This window comes from Sciurus carolinensis, chromosome Y (genome assembly GCF_902686445.1).
Source record: "Sciurus carolinensis chromosome Y, mSciCar1.2, whole genome shotgun sequence".
In the NCBI taxonomy this organism is placed as follows: domain Eukaryota; kingdom Metazoa; phylum Chordata; class Mammalia; order Rodentia; family Sciuridae; genus Sciurus; species Sciurus carolinensis.
The window spans coordinates 3,903,952-3,912,447 of record NC_062233.1 but is presented as its reverse complement, the minus strand read 5'-3'; positions in this window follow the sequence as shown (position 1 = coordinate 3,912,447).

Below are 8,496 nucleotides of genomic sequence, written 5' to 3'. Positions count from 1 at the left end.
TTGTATACCTTTGTTCTTACCCTGCTTCTCTCCCCTTCTTTGTTTTCTTCCCATAGTAACAGCCAAACTTTCCTCTTCCCTCTTCCTTTGGTTTTGAAATTTTACTTTTACTTGCTTTCCGATTGCTTCTTCTTTACAGCTGACATTTCCTACCTATCTTCCACCTAGCCTCTGACACCTTTTAAAAATATTTGAAGCTTTGTGGTCCCAATACCATATTTATCCACATGAAAAACAGAGAAGTCCAAGAACAAAATGACAACTGCGCACAAAGGGACATACATGTAAAGGAGGACAGGGAAACCATGGCGATTGATGTGCAATTCCAAGACTTTTGAAAACATAAGGAAACAGGCATGATGCAAATCTCACCCCATAATTCGCAATGACATATCCAAGGATCCCACTGTCTATAATGTTCATGAAATTCCATAGAAAGATTATAAAAATAAAGACAGATTATTTAAATGACTCATAAACTAAAATAAAATCTAACAAGTGAATTGAGAAAAAATACAGAAGATGAAAAATTATTTCAACAATTAAATAGAAATCATGAGAAGAGAGCAATCAGAACTCCTGGAAATGAAAGACACAATCAAATTAAAATTTCACTTGAAAGCTTTACCAACAGATTGAAATAGAAATTCAACCTTAGAAGACTGGTTTAGGCCTGGAAGAAAGGGTACATGAAGTTGAGTGCACTGTATGTAATAAAGGAAAAAGAGATAGAGCAGAATCAGAGTATATAAGAACTCTGGGAGAACATCAATAGGCCAAACTGGAGAATCATTAAGATAAGGAAAAATAGATGTACATTTTCAATAGGATAATAACAGAAAAAAATTTCTCACATCAGAAATGTGGTAGACATCCATGTCAGGAAACTCATAGCACCCCAAGTAGAAAAGATCAAATCAGAACCTCTCTCTCAGACAAATCGATATGCCTACCATAGAAAATAAGGAAGGACTATTAAGAGCCCTAAGAGAGAAAGCCCAGTTCATATTCAGAGACAATCAAATAGTATCTCACCTCTGACTTCTCAAGTCAGACCCTAAAGACAAGGAAGTGAAGGAAGGCCTGGAATGAGATATTGCCAGCTCTTAAACAAAGAAAGATAACAAAGAAAGGAATAAAAGTGAATTCAATACATTCCAGCAAAGTTTTCTTCTGTATTCAATGAGTAAAGAAAAGATAAAAAGCTTTCAATGACAAGGAAACTTGACAGAAGCCACCTTAACAAAGAATACTCAAAGATAAAATGCTCACAGAGGAACCCAAAACAAATCCCAACACTCCCATAGAGATGAAGATTAAGAGATGATCATTCAAATGATCGTCAAGACAAATGTAACAAAAACTCAAACTAGCAATAAACCACAAACACATAATCATAAGAACACTGAATATAAATGATCTCAAATTTCTGATTAAAGGCATAGGTTAGAAGAATGGATCAGAAAGCAAAAATCAACTCTACATTTTGTGTAAGAGGTTTGGCTCATAAGGAGTCACTCACAGTTTGAAGGCAAAAAAGAGAAAAAGGAAAAAAAAAAAATGTGCCATGCAAGTGGAACTTAAAATATAGACAGAGTAGTTGTTCTCATAGCTAGACTGTAGCATGAATGACCTCAAGTCCAATCCTCTTTAGGATATTCCTTTTCCTCCAAAGTCTAACGAGCCCCATCTGGACTGGCCATAGTCCCGTGGGCATTCTGGTGTTCTGGGCTCCCACAAGATTTGCTCATTAAGGTCGACTTACAACATTCTAAAGCTTTTCCAGGTTGGGTAACTAAACGTTTCAAAATTCCTCCCACAAATTTCCAAAGCTCCAAATGATTCTGAACCATATGATCAGGTTAGCCACAGCAATGACCACAATTGAGTTTTGTTTGTTTGTTTGTTTGTTTGTTTTATTCGGCTCTTTTCACCATTTTGACTAACAGACCTGATGACAACTACTTGAGAGGGGACAAAGATTAATTTGGGGTAGCAATTCTTCAGAGGTCTCTATTCATAAATAACAAAGTCCATTGCTCTGGGTGGGAGGAAGGCAGAACATGGTAAAAAGGTGTGCAGAGGAAAGCAGCCAGGTACATGGCACCAGGAAACAGAGGCAGAAAGAATAAATTTGCCAGGGACAAAATAGATTCTCCAAAGTCATGCCTCTAATACCTAACCTACCTCCTACAGCCACACACAATCTGCCTACTTCTATCACCAAGTTAATCCCTATTGGTTGGATTAAGGCTCTCATGTCCTAATCATTTCACATCCAAACATTTTGTATCACTTCACACGTGAGCTTTTAGGGGACAATCTCCAACCCATAACAAGTCTTAGAAAAACATGATTCAAAGTCAATAGACAAATATAATGATTGGCTGAAATTAGTCAAAAAGAATAATAACAACAACTAATGAAATGAAGAACTGCTTCTTTGAAAAGGTAAACAAATCGAAACACCCTTTATCCACACTAGCCTAAACAAAGAGAAAACCCACTTTGCTAAAGTTAGAGACAAAAAGGGGATAATAGAAGACTATTGAATTCCAAGGAATCATTAGGAAACAGGTTGAAAATTGTATTTCCAAATTTTGAAAGTATGGAAGAAATATATTCCCAGACATACACAATTCTCCAAATTTGAACCAAAAGAATGTAAAAAACCCAAGCAGACGAACGTACAATGAGTTACAGGAAATAATAAAGTAGTTGGTTTATTATTTAGTAAGAATTCAGAAACTGGCAGATCCACAGTGGTTTTGATAAAACCTTGTAATAAAATATATATTTTCCTCAAAATATAACATAAAACAGGAAGCAAAGAAACTCTTTCAAACTAATTGTACAGAAACATTTTCATCCCACTACCAACAACATAGAGTGACACAGCAATGGAAAACCTTGACCTACATTCTTGGTGTATAATGATGCAGAAATCCTTAGCAAAATGCTTTCAACTGAATTAAACATTAAGTTCCAACATAAATAAAAACAAAGGCAAAAAGATTCAGTCATCTCAATAGATGGAGAAAAATTCTTCAACAAAATTCAGTACCCTTTTGTGAATAACACTGAATAAATCATGAATAAAGATAAAATAGAAGAATCACACCTCAAATAGCAAAGGTTGTATGTGAAAAACTCATTCTGATTAGGGAAAAGCTTTCTCTAAAAGATGACACAAGACCAGTATATTCACTCTCACCATTCCTATATAATATAATCTATATTGCAGTCAACATTTTCTCCACAGAATTAAGCAGAAGAAAAAATTACAAATTTTTACAAACAAGAGTGTAAAGAATTCAGATTATCCTAGTAGCAGATGATAACCTCTAATTAGAGAACCCTATTTTGCCAGATGACTTTTAGATCAGGTAAACTAATTTAGCTAAGTCATAGGTTATGCCAGGCACAGTGGTGGGCGCACATCACTGATCCCCAATGGCTTGGGAGGTTGAAGCAGGAGGATCGAGAGTTCAAAACCAACCTCAGCAAAAGGAGGCACTAATCAACTCAATGAGACCATATCTCTAATAAAATACAAAAGATAGTGCTGGGGATAATAATTTACAAATAATTTACAAAATTACTATCCTTTCTATACGTGAGTAATTAAACCACTGAGGAAAATAAGGGAAACAATTCCATTCACAATAGCTTCAGAAATATACATAAGGAATGAACCTAAGCAAAAAGGTAAAACACATCTAAAATGGAAAGTACAGAACTCTGAAAAAGTTGAAGAAGACACTAAAAACAATGGAAAGGTCTCAACATTCACTGATAAAAGAATCAACATTATCAAAATCATCATATTAACAAAAATGGCATATACATTCAACATAATCAGCACCAAAATACCACACGCATTCCTCTCAAAATTGGAAAGAAATACTAAGTTTATATGCAAGAACAAATTACCCAGAAGTGCTGAAACCATCTTGAGCAATAAAGGAAAAAAAACGAAACAAAACAAACAAAACAAAACACTGCTACAGGTATTACGTATTACATAACTGATTTCAAAAATAATACAAGGCCAGAATGAAAAACAACAACACTTGCTTGTGGCAAAACCAGAAATACAATCAGACAAAAATCAGACATGTGGACAAATGTATAAGTGACACCAAAACAATTTAGTCACACTATCTGATGAACTAAGTAGATTCTTTTCAAAAGAAGTACAGGTTACCAATACTTATATGAACAAAGATCAACATGTTTAGCCCTCAGGGAAATGAATGTCTAAGCTTACTCAAAATTTTATGTTATCCCCTCAGAATGGCTAATATAAGAAAAACATGAATTTCAAATATTGGCAAGAATGTAGGGTTAAAGAAATCATTATACAGAGTTAAGGGGGATATAATTTAGTTCAGCCACTATGGGACTCTACATGAATTTTTCTCAGAAAACTAAAAATAGAACAACTGTATAAATCCAGATATAACTTTCCTTGGAATATATCTAAATTAACATCAGTATAGTATGGTGATACCTGCAAAATCATGTTTACTGCAACAATATTCACAATATACAGCTTATGGAATCACTTCAGATGCCAGTGGATGAATGAACAAAAAGTATGTATTTTTCAATGGAACACTATTCTGCCATGAAAATGAAGAGCATGAAATGTTTGGAACTGAAGATCATCATACCCAGAAAAAATATCCAGACTCGGACAATTTTTAAGTTTGCTTTCCTTTGTGAGGAATCTAAAAAAAATTGATCTAAACATAGAAAGGAAATATAAGTAAATATATAAGTACATAGGTAAGTATAGAGGAAAGGAGGGTACAAAGAAAAGTTGGGTGGAACTTACTTATTAAGAAATACTATATGTTTGCAAGAATATGCACCTTGTTACCCACTGTTCTGTATAATTTCGGCACACAGATAACTCTTTTAGTTAATCGTTTAATCGAAGGTCAATTAAGTTTCAGATGAGGCTTCATTATTTTTGTAACTTATTTTGCAATCCATACCAACCCTCTCTGATCAGCTTTGTTCTTAATGAGTTTACTCAAAGGGGTAGACTATTATTAAAAGTTCATATGTAGCTAGTCCATAATCAATTAGGCATTCGTAGTACTCATGATTCTCAAAAAAGAGCATATATTCTATTGGTTCTGTTCATACATGTGATGGATGATTCTATAGGGGACACAAAAAACTCCACCAGACCTTTAGACATGATAAATAAATCCATCAAAGAGCATTACATTATCTTTCCCATATGCCAACTTATGTCTATTGAGTTGGTGGGTTTTTTTCCTTAATTTCATTCACATGGTGAATTGCATTTATTGGTCTATGTATGTTGAACCAAACTTGCAAACCTGAAGTGATGAACCTTTATCCAAATTAACCAAAAGAAAAGAAGAGAATACCCAGATAAAAATAAATAGAGAATTTATAGAGAGCATCACAGACCCTTCTGGAATTCAGAGTATCATCAGAAACCAATTTGAACATTTATACTCCAATAAACTGTGCAATCTAGAACACATTGAAAAATTTCTAGACACTTATGACCTGACCAAATTGAACCATGAAGTAATGTAATTGTAGAAGCAACTAAAATCCTTTCAGTGAAGAAATTCCAGGACTGGATGAATTCTCAGTAGTGTTTTATGCTTGGTTAGGGAACACTCCCAAATATATTCTATGAATCCAGGTTAATCCAGGTTGCATCATTGGAGAAAAGCATGTCAATGTAAAAAGTTCAGTCCAATATCCCTGATGAACATTGAGCCAGCAAGCCTAATTAAAAGTTTTAGTAAGTCACTTTTAAAAACACAGTAAGAAGATCTTGCTTCATTACCTACTTGGTTTCTTCCCACAGATACAAGTTTGGTTCAACATATATAAATCTATCAAGATAGATTTATACAACACATAAATAGAATTAAAGGTAAGAATCATGGGCTCATCTCAACAGATGCAGAAATATGTAGCATCATTCATGTAAAAAATGCTGGAGAAGCTTAAAATAAAAGTAACTATTCAGCATGGTAAACTCTATGTGTGTCAAGGCCACTAATAAGATCATTCTGAATGGTGAAATATTGAAAGCATGTCCTCTAAAGTCAGAAACAAACTAAGGATGTCCACACTCACCACTCCTATTCAAGATAGCTCTTGAAACTCTAGACAGAACAACCAGGCAAGAAATTGAAATGAAATGGATACACATAGAAGAAGTAGAAATGAGATTATCTCTGTTGGCTATGACATGATCAAATATCAAGAAGACCCCCTTCCAAAAAAAGAATAAAATCAAACATAAAAACTTTACCACATATCTTGGAGATTAAATACCTTAATCAGAGAAGCAGGAAATTAGATGAACTTTTGTAAATCAATAGCTTTCCTATACTCCAAAATCAATACTGCTGAGAGAGACTTACGGAATGTTATCCCATTCATGATAAAGTAAAAAAGTTGGAATTAATTTAATTAAGGAGGTGAAAGATGTCCACAATCAAAATTATATAATTGCAGAAAGTAATTGAAGAACTTAGTGAATGAAAATAAAAATTCTCCCATGTTGTTGGAAAAATCAGCATTAATACTATCAAAATGGTCATCTTTTTAAAAGCCATATAGAGAATGAGTGCAATCTCCATTGCAATTCAAATGGCATTCTTTATGGAACTAGAAAAAATATTTCCTAAATTCCATTTGGTAGGATATGGGACATAGAAGAATGAAAGCAATCTTGAGCAAGAAGAGCAAAGCAGGAGGCATCACAAATTCTGATCTTAAATTATATTATAGAGTTGTAACTGCAAAAATTTTATGGTATTAGCATCCACATCAACAGAAAAACAATGGATTAGAAGAGAAGACACAGAGAAAAACCCATTTGCTGAGAGTCATCTGATACTTGACAAAGGCGCCAACAATATTTGTTGGTGAAAGACAGGATTGTTTATTATGGTGCTAGGAAAACTGTATGAACATATATAGAAGAATGAAACAAGAGTCCTCTCTTAGCTTACAGAAAATTCTAATAAAATTGCACCAAATATTAGGAATTATACCAGAAATTTTGCAACTGCTAAAAGAAAGCAGTCAAAATTCATCATTCTGGTGCAGGCACAGAATTTTTAACAAGACCACTAAAGCTCAAGAAAATAAAACCAAGAATCAATAAGTTGGAAAAGGAACTAAGCAGACCATTCCCAAAGAAACAAACAAGGTCAACAAATACATTTTTTAAGGTTTCCATATCTGTAACTGTCAGGGAAATGCTTTATAAAACTACTCTAATATATCTTCTTACTCCTCTAGTCAGAATGGAAATCATCAAGAATGCAAAGAATAATAAATATTGCTAAAAATGCTTGTGAGGCAGTACACTAATAAATTGACAGGACTACAAATTAATGCAACTATGCTGGAAAGCAATATGGAAATTTCTCAAGAATCTTTAAATGGAATGACCCTATTAGTCAGTCATTCCACTCTATGGTATTTATGCAAGAACATTAAAATTAGCATTTTATTAATATACCCACACCAATGTTTATAGCAGCATAATTCACAATAAGTTGAGTCATAAAAATCAGTTCAGCTGTCCATCATAAGATGAATGGATCACAAAAGTGACATACATACACAATAGAACTTTACTTCATCCATTAAGGAGAATGACAATATGTCATTTGCTGGTAAGTAGAGGAACCTGGAGATCACCAACCTACATGGAATAAGCCAGACTCAGAAAACCAAGGATTGAGTATTTTCTCTCATATATGTAGGCTAGAGCAAAATAAGAGTAAATGGTGAGGGGGTGTAGTCTACTGAAAATCTTAAAGATACAAGAAAGATCAGAGAAGGAAAGGAAGCACATTAAGAGGGAGGAATAAGAGGGGAAATGAGAGAAAATGCAGGATGAATTTAGTAAAATGATTCTATATGCATATATAAATATGTTGCAGTGAATTCCACCTTTATGTATATGTACAAAGGACCAATAAAAATCATATATAAATGAGAAAGAGGAAATCCAGTAGGGAAGAGAAGGGAGAATAGAGAGGGGTTGAGGAGAAGGAAAGCAATGAGTCATCATGGACTCAAATGGAGTAAATCAAATTCCATCCATGAATGAACTCAATCATAAAATGTAATACATAAAGCAAAACAAATGCAAACCACACCACCAAAAATCAAAATATGGCAAGGAGAAGAGTGGTAGAACAGAGTATGGTGATTTGCACATTTTTTTCCTAATCTCTATTCCTAACTTTTCAGTCATGTTAACTTGCTGTCATTTCCAGATATATTGTTTTGACCAAAAGTTTTCTCAAAACCTCATGGTAACCATGAGGCAAAAACCTAGAATGTAATCAAAATAAAAGAAAGGAGTCAATTAATACTACTATTATAAATCACTAAACATGAATGAAGACTATAAAAATGTGGAGGAAAAAGAAAAGAAAAACAGAGAACACTTAAAACATAAGATACACC